This window comes from Suncus etruscus, chromosome 5 (assembly GCF_024139225.1).
Source record: "Suncus etruscus isolate mSunEtr1 chromosome 5, mSunEtr1.pri.cur, whole genome shotgun sequence".
NCBI classification, from domain to species: domain Eukaryota; kingdom Metazoa; phylum Chordata; class Mammalia; order Eulipotyphla; family Soricidae; genus Suncus; species Suncus etruscus.
The window spans coordinates 67,750,453-67,766,991 of record NC_064852.1 but is presented as its reverse complement, the minus strand read 5'-3'; the positions used below and the strand labels follow the sequence as shown (position 1 = coordinate 67,766,991).

Here is a 16,539-nt window from a genome sequence, read left to right as displayed (position 1 = left end):
TAATTGTATTTACCACAAATATGTGAGATGATCTTGTGTTTGTATTTCTTCTTATGGGTAACATCATTTAATATGATATGTTCCATTTCCAATCAGTTTGCAGAAAATAGCATGATTTAATTATTTTTAAGGTGACTAGTATTCCATTGTGTGTTGTGTGTATATATACATACTATATATATGAGTATATATATATATATTTCATCTTCATAACCTACTCATCTGTTGATGCACACCTAGGTTGATCACATGTCTTAGCGATTGTACTAAGTGTAGCAGAATATAGTGGTGCATTCCTTTGGAATTATAGCTTTGAAATACTGGTAGTAGATACCTAAAAGTGGAATTGTTGGGTTATATGACAGCTGAATATTAGGCTTTTATTTGATGTGTTAAATGCAAATATTTTTTTCATTACGTCAGCTATCGTTTCATTTTAGCTCTTTGTGTGTCTGTGTGTTGTGTGTGTTTTCCTTTGCCAATGGTGTGATATCATTGAAGACATCATTAAACGTCAAAATCTTAGAGGTATCTACTTATATTTTCTCAAATGATCTTTATAGCTTCCAGATGGAAAGAAATTGAACCTTAGGAAATGTAAAAATATCCCATGCTCATGAATTGGAAAAAATCAATATTGTTAAAATATCCTAAGCTTTTCTATAGCTATAATCTATTATAAAGATTCAATGTAATCCCCTTACAAATTCAGATGAGAATCTCCCATGTTCAACTTCTATTGATTTATTATTCTTTAAATAAAGTCAGAGAAATATAATACATTTCATGACTAAGTATATGCAAAAAAAGGATTCTTTGGGAAAGACAATGAGTAAACTTGTATTTGTGAGAAAAATAGATAGGCTTTCCTAAAAATAAAGTGTAGGATGAAATGGATCAGGATTATATAAATTGAAAACAAATTATATTTTACAATATATTGTATTAAATTGACTTCATATATAATTAACTAATTGCTCTTGATCTATATCTGAGATTTTTTTATTTTCTGACAACTATAAAATTTAAATTACTAATGAAAAAATTTCTGTTTTTGATTTTTGGGTCACACCCAGCAGTGTTCAAGGCTTCGTCCTTTCTCTGCACTCAGAAATCACTCTTGGCCAGCCTCAGGGGACCATATGGGATGCCAGAGATCAAACCCTGGTTAGCCACGTGCAAATAAATGCCTAAACTTCTATCCCATATGAATATTTTTTATTATAGGCAATTTAAATATTTTAATGTTAATGACACTGATCTATTAAGTTAAATACTCAAATGCCTGTCTCTTGAGTGCATGAAATGAGCATTATACAACTCTCTATATTTATGCACAAATATGTGACAAAGCTATGGATGAAACTTAGTTGAATTTTATTATTATTTTTTATTTAAACACTAATTACAAGACTATTTACAGTAGTTTTTTCACAGATAAAGTTAATGATTGAGTTACAGTCATACAATGTACAGCAACTTTCACCAGCACTCATTTTCTGCCAACATTTAGTTAATTTTGGTAAAAAGTCTAAATATAAGTGAAAATAGATTATCATATATAAATGGAAATAAAGTAAAAGCACATTAAAACATCTTTACAACTATGATTATATCAATAATTGTGTATACCTTTGGGAAGAAGAAAATGTGCCTGTCATTGCTTTTTTGATTATATTCTAATTTGACTATTAACTGAGAAAGAACCATAAATACATAAGATCTTTACAAGCACAAAGGAAATGTGCTATTTTAAGGTAAATATATATATTTCTGGAAATATTTAAAGTTCATTATTATATTATATTAGTATAATTCTTAAGGTCAAAATATTTAAATCTAGTAATGTCAAATTTATTTTAAAAAACATTCTAGTTTCTATTTTTCTTTATTTTATTAGAAATTTTGATTTAGAACATAATCCATGAAAAGACGTAAGTAATTTTTCTGATTAAAAGTTTAACATAGCCTTGCAAATTACTTTTTTGTTTATTTGGTGACAGAATTATATTTGTTTATATGAAAATAAAGAAGCTATGTGCTATCTGACGAAAGTTCCCCTAATTATTTCTGGAGGATGGAAAGAAATCTTACATATGATTGTTTTTTCATTTCAAAAAAACAATTGCACTCAAGTGTTTATGTATAGGGTATTAAGATAGTGAGATTTCAGAAGGGATCTTTTAATTTGCCAGAAAACATTCAACAAGTTAAGTTCTCATCAGGAAAAACAAACTTGATTTCTAAATACATGTTCTTCCTTGTTACACACTTCTTTAAACTTGAAAAGCAGAAATTAGCATTAAGTAAATTCTTCTCAACGAAATGTTTTACTCACATGTATGTTACCTTAAATATTAGATTTGTCTTCTCTCTTTACATGCATTATATATATAAAAAAACAGGTGGGGATAAATCATAGGGCTACAGAGATGGGACAATTGCCTTACACAGAGTAGACTTGGATTCAATCCCTAGCACTGCAAATGGTTCCTGAGGTCCACCAGGAATAGTTTGTAAGTATAAATCCAAAAGTAAATCAGCAAAGAAAGCAAAGACATTTACACCAATTTTACTTTTTTCTCACAGATTATTCATGCAATCTATATCACAGAGCTACATAGATTCCACTTGTAATTTCTATAAAACAAATAAAAACAAACAGTAGCAACAACAAAAAATTTTACAATCTGTTGTATTGTACATCAATATAATAACAAATATAAGAGATTTTATGGCTGATATTAAATTTTTAACCAAATTATGTCAAATCTCAGTGCATAACCCTATTCCTACCTTAGTTTCAGGAACCCACTAGAGGAGAATGAGCCTAAAGCAGGGGTGCCAGGAAGTTTAAGAAAAAAAAAAAGACAGGCTAGATAGATAATACAGTGGGTAGGGCATTTGCCTTGCACATAGAGAATCTGAGTTCACTCTCTAACATCCTATATCATTGGTCCCTCACCTAACCCCAGCCGGCCAGGCGGGATTTCTGAGTGCAGAGTTAGGAGTAATCCTTGAACACAAAAAGCCCAAACCCAAACAAAAAGAAAAAAAAAAAGAAAAGAAACTCAAAACGAAACAAAGAGAATGAAAAAAGACATAAGTAAGTGAGAAAAGCATGGGATTATGGAACTGAGAGCCTGTGACTGAGAGCTCTGATTGTTTTGTAAATATAATATTTGTTGTCCAGGACAAATAAACATAGGAAGAAGGGCAGATAATAACAGGTAAACATCAACCTAATGTTAAATAAACATATAAGTATCAAAACATCACATTGTATTGGGTTGGAACGATAGTACAGCAGGTAGGCTGTTTGCTTGGTATGTGCTCGACACTTGTTCAATCTCTGTAATCCCATACGGTCCCCTAACCAATACCAGGAATGATTTCTGAGCACAGTACCAGGAGTAAACCCTGAGTACTATTAGGTGTTACCCCAAACCAAACAAACAAATATCCCAAAACAAAACCAAAACTGATGTGTATCAAAAGAAGCTAATATAAAGTGTCTCTGGATTGTCTTCTTTTGAAGAAGGTGGTTGGGCAAAAGAATGAATAAAGGAGCCCACTTCACTAGGGCCTTCCCCAAGGATGTTAGCATTCTGAAAATTAGAAATTGAATCTGTAGATCACCCTTTTCTGTCCTTCTCCACAGACTATCATATTTCTAGCTAAAGTTATTCATTTCTGGGGCTGGAATGGTAGCATGGAGGTAAGGCGTTTGCCTTTCATGCAGAAGGTCATCGGTTCGAATCCCAGCATCCCATATGGTCCCCCGTGCCTGCCAGGAACAATTTCTGAGCGTGGAGCCAGGAATAACCCCTGAGCACTGTCGGGTGTGACCCAAAAACCACAAAAAAATTATTCATTTCTTGGATGTCTTCATAGTCTACAAGCATAGATCTTGCAGTTTGCTCCAACATCAAGTGTACTGGCTTTTGTGACTGTTCTGCTTTTCTCTTTTAATTTATATAAAGTTGAGTTGTCTTTACTTCTTTGTAGTGGCCTCTGTAATAGGGAACTCATTTTTTTAAAGAAAATTTTGTGGGCCAGAACATTAGTACAGAGAATAGGAATCTTACTTTAAACATGTTGATAATCCAGTATTGATTCCTAGCACCAAAGATAATTTTCTGAGTTCTAACAGCTGTGTTCCTTGAGTGTACAGCAAGGAATAAGCCAAAGTAAAGCTGAGCTTGTTCCCAAAACAAAATAATGAAGTTTGTGACCAGAGAGCTAGCAGAGGAGTTAAGACACTTGTTTTACATGTTTCTAACCCGGGGTGAACCTTGGTATTATATATAGTGACCTGAACTCATTCAGGAGTGAAACTTGATCTGAAAGTTAGGGGTAAACTTTGGTTACTAATGGGTGAGGCCCACAAAATTAAACAAAATTTTAATTATTAATTTTATTTTAAAATTTTAAAACATTTAAAGGAATTTATGTGTATTCTTAAATTTGATTTGAATAACATAATTTTTGGCAAAATAAAATATTGAACCAAAAATGTTTTTTGTATTAATATTTTTGTCTTACAAAATTTTCACTCTGGGCCAGAGTGGTAGTACAGCCTTCGAGGATTTGCCTTGCATATAGCTGACCCAGGATGGACTTGGGTTCAATTTCCAGTATCCCATATGGTCCCCTGAGCCAGGAGCAATTTCTGAGCACAGAATTAGGAGTAAACCCTGAGTGCCAGCAGGTGTGACCCAAAATACCAAACAAACAAACAAAAAATATTTCACTGGTATATCTGTATAGTAAGTAATCATTTTTTTCAATTTAATTCTGTTAATTTTCTTAATGGAAGATTTCAATGCTAAGAAAAACCTAAACTTTAAACTTAGTGGTTAATAATTGTGTTTAGTATGTTTTTATCATTTTGAATATATTTTCCTTAAATCTTGTGATTATAGAGAAATTGTATCAATTACTATGTCTACAAATATTGGCTTAAGTATGGTACTGGGGGCTGGAGACATAGCATAACATTAGGGCTTTTGCCTTTCACGCTGACAACACAGGACAGATGATGGTTCTATTCCTGGTTTCCCATATGGTACCCTGAGCATGCCAGGAGCTATTTCTGAGCCCAGATTCAGGAATAATCCCTGAGCACCACTGGGTGTGTACCAAAAATAAAACAAAATAAAATAAAAATAAAGTATGGTGCTGGAGAGATATAAAGTGGATGGATTCCTATCCTTAATGCAATCACTCAAAATTCAAATATCTTGGACCCACCTGGATTAACAGCTCTTCCAGAGTTATTGCTGGGCACAAAAGCAAAATTAAGCCCTGAGAACAGTTGATTTTGTTCCAAAACTAAAATATTTAAAAACAGTAGTGATAAAGTAAGGATTGTTCCTTATGCATTGAATTTTTTTCAAAAAAATAGACAATACATGTAACATTTATTTTACTTAATTGATTTTTTGTTTTCTGAATTCACAATTATGATATATTTGTTTTAAAACCATTATTTTGATAATTACATGATCCCAATTAATTATAAAGAATATAGCAGATTTTGGTATGGATATCTAAGAAAGATAAAACACAATATAGTATAACTATTCGAGCTTCTCATAGTTTTTTTGAATTAATATTTGTGGGCCAAAAGAGCAATTTTGTGTACTAAATGTGAAGTTTGAATTAAATGCAATTGTTTAAACAGAAATTTTGAAATGCAAAAGAGTTACTAAGTTTTTATGTCATTGTAACCTAAAATATAAAAAAGAAAGAAAGACAGAAAGAAAAAGAAAGAAAGAAGAAAGGAAAGAAAGAAGGAAGGAAGAAAAGGGGAAGGAAGGGAGAGTAGGAAGGAAGGAGGAAAGAAAGGGAGGGAGGAAGGGAGAAGGAAAGGAAGAAAGGGAAGAAGGGAGAACAAAAAGAAGGAAGGGAGGGATAAGAAAAGAAAGGAGGGGCCGGGCGGTGGCGCTGGAGGTAAGGTGCCAGCCTTGCCTGCGCTAGCCTAGGACGGACCGCGGTTCGATCCCCGGCGTCCCATATGGTCCCCCCAAGCCAGGAGCGACTTCTGAGCGCATAGCCAGGAGTAACCCCTGAGCGTCACCGGGTGTGGCCCAAAAAAAAAAAAAAAAAAAAAAAGAAAAGAAAGGAAGGGAGGAGGAAGGAAAGAGAGATGTGGGGAGGGAAAGGAGAAGAAAAGGAAAGAAGAAGGGAGAAAGGGAGGGTGGGAGAAGGAAAAGAAGGAAGAAAGGAAAGGAGGGAGAGATGAAGGCAGGGAGAAAAAAGGAATGGAGAGAGGAATGGGGGGAGGAAAGGAGAAGGAAAGGACAAAAGGAAGAGATGGGGGAGAAAGGAAGGGAAAGATGGAGGAGGAAAGGAAGAAAGGTAGAAAGAAAGAAAGAAAGAAAAGAAAGAAGAAAGAAAGAGAAAGAAAGAAAGAAAGAAAGAAAAAAGAGAAAGAAAAAAAGAAAAAGAAAGAAAAGAAAGAAAGAAAGAAAGAAAAAGAAAAGAAGAAAGAAAATGGAAGGAAGGAAGGAAAGGAAGGAAGGAAGGAAGGAAGGAAGGAAAGGAAGGAAGGAAGGAAGGACGGAAGTGAGGAAGGAAGGAAAGGAGGAAAAGATGGAAGGAAGAAAGGAGGAAAAGATGGAAGGAAGGAAGGGAAGGAGAGAGGGAGAGAGGAAGAGGAAAGAAAGGAAGGGAGGGAGGAGGAAAGGAAGAAAGGGAGAAAGGAAGGAAAGAAGGGGAGAAAGGGAGGAAGGGAAGAAAGAAGAAAGGAAGGAAAGATGGAAGGGAGGGAGGAAGGAGGAAGAGAAAGGACGAGGAAAGGAAGGAAGGAAAGAAGGAAGGAGTAAGGTAGGAAGGGATAATGGAAGGAGGAAAGTAAGGGAGGAAGAAAAGAAGGAAGGAATGGAGGAAGGGAGGATAGAAGCAAGGAAAGAAAAAAGACAGGAAGTAAGGGAGTGAGGATAGAAGGAAGAAAGGGAGGGAGGAAGAGAGGGAATAAGGAAAGGAGGTAGAAGAGAAGGAAGGGAGGAAAAGGAGTAAGGGGGAAGAAAGAGAAAAAGAAAGGAAGGGAGAGAGGAAGGAAGGGGTAATGGAGGAGGAGGGAGTAGGAAAGAAAGGAGGAAGGAGGAAAGAAAGAAAGAAAGGAAGGAAAGGAAGAAGAAAGGAAGGAAGGGAGGAATAAAGGGAGGGAGGAGGGATGGAAGAAAAAGTAATGAAGGAAAGAAAGATAAAGAAAGGAAGGGAGGAAGGAAGGAAGGGGTAATGGGGGAGGAAGGGAGTAGTAAAGAAAAGGAGGGAGGAGGAAAGGAAGGAAGAAAGGAAAAAGAAGAAGAGAGGAAGGAAGGGAGGAAGGAGGGATGGAAGAAAGAAAGAAAGGAAAGAAAGATAAGGAAAGAAGAAAGGAAGGAAGGGAGGGAGGAGGAAAGGAAGAAAGGAAGAGAGGGAGGGAGGAAGGGGGGAAGAAGGGAGAAAAAAGGGAGGAAAGGGAGGAAGGAGGCAGGGGGAAGGAACGAAGAAAGAAAAGAAGGGCAAGAAGGAGAAAGGAAAGGAGGAAGGAAGTTTGGAAGGAAGGAAAAAAAAGGACAGAAGGGAGGGAAGATAGGAGGGAGGAGGGAGGAAGATAGGAAGGAAGGGAGTGAGGGAGGGAGGAAGCAAGGGAAGAAGCAAGGGAGGGAGGAGGGAAGGAAAGAAGATAGAAGGGAGAGAGGAAGGAAGGGAGTGACCAAGGAAGGGAGGGATGGAGGAGGAAAGGAAGAAGGTAGGATGGATGGAAGGAATGAGGAAAAGAAGGAAGGAAGATAGGGAGGGAGGAAGGATGGAAGAAAGGAAGGAAGGATGGAAGGAAGCAAGGAATGGAGGAAGGGTGTGAGGAAGGGAAAGGAAGGAAGGAATAAGCAAAGGGTGGAGGGAAGAAAGGAAAGGATAGAGATAGGAGGGAGGGGAAGGAAGGAAAGCTGAGATGAAAAATAATGTGCAGTTTTTAAAATGTTATCAAATACAAATAAAATTTGATGATTTTATCTAATGAATAGTTTTCATTCCAATGACATATTAAAAAACTGGTTAATTTTTACCAAAATGTTAATCATATTCTTATAATACTACTAAGCAATTACACACTTAAGTATTCAAAACTCATTGCTTATGTTTACACATAATACACGTTCATGCCTTATAGTGGAGTAAAAAAGTAAAACATTAAAATATTTCAAATGCCTATTAATTAACAAATTGTGAACAAATGGAACGTGGCACTTTATATTTGGAATGCTATCATATCTTGAATAAGAATGCATGTTCTTTAAATTTACCATGTAAATTAACTTCATTAACATTATGTGAAGGATACCTAAAAAACTAAATATTATGTTTTAATTTTTATAAAATGTTTTAGAGAGATAAATAAATTGAGATAAAAAATCTTTTTCCAAGAAATTAATTGTTTTCAAGTGCTGAGGAATGGAGATGAAATACAGAAATAACACTATTTGGGGACTATCAAACATTTAAAAAATTATTTAAACTATAGTGTGAGTCTGTAGATTTGTTTAAATTGATTAGGTAATATAGTTAAGTGGGTAAATAGGTAACATATAGGTATATAGGATTAAATGAGTTAAATAGTAATATATAGGTAATTAGGTAAATAAGTGTTAAATCAAATAGATAAGAGATGGATATAAATTAGTTTAATAAAACTTTACAAAGTCACCTATTTGAATGTATATTATTTCTGTTCCCTATTAGATAATGCATTACTTAAACCCTAATTCTGTTTATTTTAATATTATTACAGATTGCTGTGGCTTAAATATGTATGCATTAAAAGAAATTTAATTTATAAGCCTTAAATGAAGCAACTTCTTTCTAATTTGTTGACTCCAAATAATCCAGTAAAAAAAGAAACAGACTAAATGAAATCTAAATTTATTCACAGAATTTTGTCAGGTAGCTTCCTGAATGTTAACATATTACTATTGAATTAGTTTATTCTTCATTAGCATGTTAATCAGAAATAAAATAGAACTGTGAATGGAAGCCCCCGAGGAACTCATGAATCTGTCTTCAATATTTATGGGCACCTGCTGTGAATTTAAGAATCACAGAATGGAGTAAAGAGATATTTCTTTTTAATAAGTCAAGAAATTTTCAAGGGCCCGGAGAGATAGCACAGCGGCGTTTGCCTTGCAAGCAGCTGATCCAGGACCAAAGGTGGTTGGTTCGAATCCCGGTGTCCCATATGGTCCCCCGTGCCTGCCAGGAGCTATTTCTGAGCAGATAGCCAGGAGTAACCCCTGAGCACCGCCAGGTGTGGCCCAAAAACCAAAAAAAAAAAAAAAGAAATTTTCAAAACATTTCTACTATTATTTTAGCCAGCTTACTTGAAAATGTTACTTCTACTTTACCACATAGCTTCATTTAAAATATAAAATGCTCTTAAATTTGATCACTGCATTGAGTAAAACAAACAATTCAAAATAGACTTACATTAATAGTAATAAGAAAAATATTGAACATACTACTCTAAATTAATTAAATAATATTCATTTTCCTCACTTTCTTAAGAAAAAAGTCCACATCTGACTGAGATCTTTAACGATTTTGTTATTTATAATTATATACTATTTCCTATGGAATCTGTAATAGAAAATTAGCTATATTTTACACTAACACTTTACATTTAAATAAGTTTAAAATATGTTCTTTTCTATTTTAGATTTAAAATTGCCATACTGTAAAACTATTTGAAAAATTTGATAAATTTTAGCATCTTGGATCTTATAATCATTGATACAAATACAAAAGTCTTTTTCAATCCCCCAAATTTGCATGTTATTTCTTAATAATTGCAGTACTTTTTCTAAAGTGTATATATTTCCTGAAGTGAACTTATTTTACTCAGAATGTTTAAGATTCAATTAACTTTTATGCACAATAGTTTGATTTTATTATTTCTTAGTTAAATTACATTGCATATATGCATCACAATTAGCAATCTAACAACTGAAAGTCATGTTTTTCCAATATACACTGATTATGAGCAGATGCTACAAGCATTTGTGCACATTTTACCATGAATTTCATCTAAACTATAAGTTTCTGGAATGGACTGCAGGGTAACTATTTATAAAACATTGCAAGAAGGGTCAACTGTTTTCAAATATGATATTAAAATTTTTCTTTGTCACTATTAATGTATTAGAATTTCTATTCATTTTCATCACCAATATATCGATTCCATTGCTTGGAACATCTACATATTTATTATTCCACTGTTCTCACATTCTAGTAGGTTAGTTTATGAGCTCTTTTCATGAATTGAGCTTTATATTAATGGCAGGTAAATGAGATTTGAATTGTACTAAGTCAATATCTAGCATATTTTTATTTATCAAATCTGAACTGAAAATTTTCTGCTTCCCATGTAGTTTTTCCATAGTGTTGAATAGTATAACTACAGAAGCATAAAAATATGACATATACATAGAAAATGTTATAATTTTAATAAAATATATCCTTGTACCTTTCTATACTGTTCATTTAGGTGGAGATAACACTACTTATATCCCTTAAGTATGACAAGTAAGATATATAATATTGCCTTATATATCTTGAACCTGAAAGTTTAACATTATCAGGTTTAACAGAATTTTATTTACTCTAGAATAAATCAGTACTCAGCATCTATCAGTGTATTAACAGGAAAATATTAGACATAATGTGAAAGGAATAAAAATGTTATAAAAATAGAATAAAAATTGTATATAAGTAATAAATAAACACATGATTATAATTTTATCTTAAATATACATATTGTTTGAATTGTTTTATTTAAGGTTAGGAAAGGTATCTATGTACTTTTATAAAGCTTTAACTCTAGATATAGGTAGATAGTAAAGAAGATTAAGAGTAATTGACTTGCGTGCATTTGAGCTAAGTTTAATCCAGGTTATCCATACAGTATTTCAGGATTTTTCAAGAGAGACCCCTTAGTGTATTCTAGACAGGCTTTCTACTTCCCTCATTCATTCACATTGTTATGATAGTTCTCAATGTAGTTATTTCTCTAACTGTACTCATCACTCTTTGTGGTGAGCTTCATGTCGTGAGCTGGACCTTATAGCCCTCCTCTCCTTTGTCTCTCAGAATTATTGAAAAAATGTCTTATTTTTCTTAAAACCCATAGATGAGTGAGACTATTCTGCATCTATCTCTCTCCCTCTGACTTATTTCATTCAGCATGATAGATTCCATGTACATCCATGTATAGGAAAATTTCATGACTTGATCTTTCCTGACAGCTGCATAATATCCCATTGTATATATGTACCACAGTTGCTTTAGCCATTCATTTGTTGAAGGGCATTTTGGTTGTTTCCAGAGTCTAGCTATTGTGAACAGCACTGCAATGAATATAAGTGTGAGGAAGGGATTTTTGTATTGTATTTTTGTGATCCTAGGCTGTATCCCTAGGAGTGGTATAGCACGATTGTATGGGAGCTCAATTTCCAGTTTTTGGAGCAATCTCCAGATCGTTTTCCCATAAAAGTTGGACTAGATGGCATTCCCACCAGCAGTGAATAAAAGTTCCTTTCTCTCTACATCCCCATTTTCACCAGTGCTGCTTGTTCTTGTTCTTTGTGATGTGTGGCATGAGATGATACCTCATAGATGTTTTGATTTGCATCTTTCTGATGATTAGTGATGTGTAGCATTTTTTCATGTGCCTTTTGGCATTTCTATTTCTTTTTTGGCAAAGTATCTGTTCATTTCTTCTCACCATACTTTGATGGGATTAGATTATTTTTCGTGTAAAGTTCCATCAGTGCCTTGTATATTTTGGATATTAGCCCCTATCTGATGGGTATTGGGTGAATAATTTCTCCCACTCAGTGGGTGGTTCTTGTATCCTGGGCACTATTCCTTTGAAGTGCAGAAGTTTCTCAGCTTAATATATTACCCAAAAGTCAACAAATTCTAAGTAGATAGATTCAAAGAGATTTTCATTGAAATTTATATTATTAAAATGCAAAAAGACTGACACCAAAGGAATTCGTTTTTTGTTTGTTTGTTTTTTTCGGGCCACACCCATTTGATACTCAGGGTTACTCCTGGCTAAGCGCTCAGAAATTGCCCCTGGCTTGAGGGGACCATATGGGACACTCAGGGATCAAACCACTGTCCTTTCTTGACTAGTGCTTGCAAGACAGACACTTCCTATTGCCACCTCGCCGGCCCCAGTAATTCTTAAAGATAGTAAAAAATAAATGATTTGGCTGCAAACAGGATCATTAATAAGATTATCAACAACCTTGGGGTCAAAATGAGGTAAGCTTATACATTCAAATTATTGGAAAAAGGGATCACAGATATAGTATAGTGATAAAGTGAATGTCCAGCATATTAGATGTCCCAAGCTTATTTCTTAGCATTGCATGATAGCCTAAATACTGACATTTGTGGCCTGGTGGTCCCTGAGCAAGAGTTACCGAATCACTACATTATGGACCTAAATATTCAACTGTCAGATCCATACCACTAGGTTAAGCATTTTTAGGAGTGACCTCAATCACTTTAATAACTTCACTGGATATTATCTCTGATAAGGTGTTGATATTGTTACACATGTCGTCTTATTTCATTTCATCAAGTTTTCTAAATATATAAAATCTGAATACTAGTGGGTGGTAGTAACTAATTATGCAGTAAATTCAAATGACATGCATCAATAATTTTATCTATAATGTGCTTATTTTTATTATTTTAGCAATTTGATTTTCTTTACCCTTTGGTAAAAAAAATCTATTGTCTAAAATTTTCTGAGTAATATGGAACTTTTTTTTTTTGCTCACTGTATGATTCTACTTCAGGTTTTATGGAGAAATTAATGAGTTTAGTCCTTTTGAAGAATTTACCAAAGTTCTACTTCACAACTCCATACTGCTAAAGTGAAACTAAAGTATGTTGTTAAATTTGCTTTTAATTGTTAATTTTCTATGACTAATAGACTAATTTATGTTATTTTTATTTTTATGTTTTCTCAGAGATAAAAAACTGATCATTTCTAAATTTCCACGTTTCAAAATACAGAATTTTAATCATTTGAATATTTAAAAGAAAAATAAAATGCTACTATCTTTAGAACTTTTCCAAAAATGTATATTTAATATAGAAAATTCCTTGTAGAAGAGCATCTTTTGGAATCATAGACTTATAAGAAACTTTATTTTCAGACTTTCCCACCAAAATAAGTTATAGTTTATATTTTTATTAAATAAAACATATTTATATATTAATTATAAAAGATTTTAACTTTTGTATTTCTAATTTTTATTATATCACTATTTTTATTGTTGCTCATTATACACTCAGTTCAGGCATTACTTAATGAAACACCAATCCCAACACCTCTGTGACCTTCCTTTTCACCAATATTCACAGTTTTCCATTCACCAGTTTACTCTACCCCTTCCCAACCGAAAAAATTTCAATTTATATTGTTATAACAAAAAAAATAATAAAATTATCAAAACATACCAACAAGGGTCAATTTGAAATAATTGCTATATATTTCCATAGTGTTGTTAAAATCAATGTGTAAGATCTACTGAATGTGGTTGATGTTGAAGTTCGATAAGGTTAATTCTCAGATCTGGACTGTTTCTGTCACAGTGAGTTTAGGGGTGGTTTAGACAGTTATATTTTATGCAGAATGGTAAATCTGCTCTCCTTTGCCTTTCTAAGAATGCCTTAATGGTACTATCCAGGACCAGACTAATTTGAAATTATTTGTGACCATTATTTTAATTTGGAGCTTGGTGCAGTACTCAGGCAATGAATAAACCATGTGCATTGGAGAAGAATGTGTATTCAGTTTTCTGATATATATCAGCCTTATATGTAATATACAGTGTCATATAGTATATAATATGTATTATTATATACTGAATTATTATTATATAATGAATTTACATTCTTTTCCAATACACGTGGGTCATTCTCAATACAGTCAAGAGCATGACAAATATTATACTCAGTGGAGAAAAACTAAAAGCCTTTCCTCTAAAAATTGGTACATTACAAGGCTGTCCCCTCTTGTCACTCAATACAACATAGAAGGTATTTGCCATAGTAATGAGGCAAGAAAAATATATAAAGTTCACCCTCAAATTAATGGAAGACTTGAGTATTCAGAGAATGACCCCCAGACATAAATAAATTAATCTTTATAAAAGGGGCAATAAATGCAAAATAGAGCAAGAAAAGCCACTTCAACAAGGGATGTTGGAACAACTGGTCAGTCACATAAGAAAGTGAATCAGATATCTAACATCTTTCCCTAAGTTTAATTAAAATGGATTTAAAACCTTGATATCAGACCTGAAACTATAAGATATCTAGAAGAAAATGTAGACAAAACACTCCATGACATTGAGACTAAAGACATCTTCAAGGAAGAAACACCACTGTCCTAATAATTGGAAGCAGAAATAAACAAATGGACTACATTAAACTGAAAATCTCTGTACCTCAAAAAATAGTGATAAAGATAAAAAGGCCACCCATACACTGAAGAAACTATTTCGCAATACCCATCAGATAGGGGGCAAATATCTAAGATATGCATGATATGCAAATATCTAAGATATGCAAGGTACTGACATAACTTAGCAACAAAAATATCTAATCCTATCAAAAAATGGAGAGAAGAAATGAACAGACATTTCCTCAAATAAGAAATACTGATTGCCAGGAAGCAAATAAAAAATGCTCCACATCACTAATCATCAGGGAGATGCAAATCAAAACAACAATAAGATATCATTATTCCAAAGAAACTGGCACACATCACAAAAAAACAAGAATGACCAGTGTTGGCATGGGTGTGGGAGATAGGAACTCTTATTAACTGATAGTGGGAAAGCCATATTGTCAAGCCTTTTGGGAAAAGAATAAAAATATATTTTTTCTAAAATCTGGAAATTGAGCTCTTATATAATCTGGCAATAGCACGAATAAGTCTATACCCTAAGAACACAAAAAACACAATCAAAAATGCCCTTTGCACACCTATGTTCATTGTAGCTGTATTTAAGGTAGCCAAAATCTGGAAACAACTCAGGTGCCAGACAATGGATGAGTGGCTAATAGAACATATACATAGTGGAATACTACCCAGCTGTTAGGAAAAATGAAGTCATAAAATTTTTCTATACATGTATGGGCATAAAGATTATTTTGCTGAGTGAAATAACTAAGAGTGAGATAGTCATAGAATATTCTCACTCATCAGTAGAATTTACGAAAAGTATAGTAATACTTATCTGGCAGGGGAGATACCATGATCACGAAGGTGGTTTTCCCAGGGTGAGGCTTATCCATTGTACTCGGATGTGCTGACCCCTATGATTTCCCCAAATGTGAGAAACTCGACTGCATAATATGTGGTAGTGGGGGACTGCGTTCAAGCTCTCTCCTGAAAAAAAAGAAAAAAAAGTATAGTAATAATAACCAGACAATAGAGATGAGGGCTAAGAGGGCCAGCCCCTTACCAAAAAAAGTGGTGAGGTCAATCAGAGAAATAACTACACTCACAAATGACAATGACAGTGAGAAAGAGAGAAATAGAATACCTGTCTCAAATACACAGAGGATGTGGGGGGGGAGAAGGAAATCGGATATTGCAGGTGGGAAATTTGTACTAGTGAAGGGGTGTACATTTTGTGACTGAAACCCAACTACAAACACATTTATAACTATGGTGCTCAAGTAAAAAATATTTAAATATATATTTAATCTACTTAAATATATTATATTTAAATATATTTAAATTAAAATTTAAATATATATATATATATAAAATATAGAATTCTGTAAATTTAGCTAAACTTCTGTGACTTCCTAGATCCAGCCCGTGGAACTTAATTACATTGGTACAATAAAGACTATAATGAGAGAAGATAACATTTAACATTTAACTAAATACAGATGTGATAGGGTATTTTCTTTCCTTCCAGATCACCCTATAGAATGTTTATTTTATGAGATTTTTGAGAGGTATTAATTTAAGATAAAAAGATTATCCTGAAAAATAAAGGAAATAAAAAGATGGGAGGGTGAAAGAAAAGGCCAAGACAAGAAGAAAATGGGCTACAAGTGAGGGGCCTTAGAGACATTTGCGTGTATTTATATTAATGTATGTATTATATATTAATATTATATGATGTATTATGTATATATATTAATCACTGAGCCAATAGCACTATACACATGAGAGCCAAACTAAAAGAACTGAATTTAAAAGTAAAAATGTGCCTGTGGAGGAGGAGGATTTGGGGTTCTGGGAAGGAATTGAGAACATTAATAGAGAAACTCTCACACTATATTGCAAATGGAATTAGAACACTGTGTACATGAATTTCAACTATAAATAACTTTGTATATCATGGTGCTTTAACGTTTTAATGAATCATCCAAGTTTATCTCTATATCTTTTAATTCAAAATTATTAGTATACTTCTTAGTCATGACAGGGAAGAAACTTTATTCGAACTT

At 33.4% G+C, this 16,539-nt stretch overlaps 1 non-coding gene across 1 annotated transcript; it reads left to right on the top strand.

Moving 5' to 3' along the window:
• The first annotated feature begins 15,300 nt into the window (after nt 1-15,300).
• LOC126010067 (U1 spliceosomal RNA) lies at nt 15,301-15,463 on the top strand. The gene has a single exon (XR_007496205.1). It is a non-coding gene; the product is annotated as a U1 spliceosomal RNA (small nuclear RNA).
• Nucleotides 15,464-16,539: the final 1,076 nt, after the last annotated feature.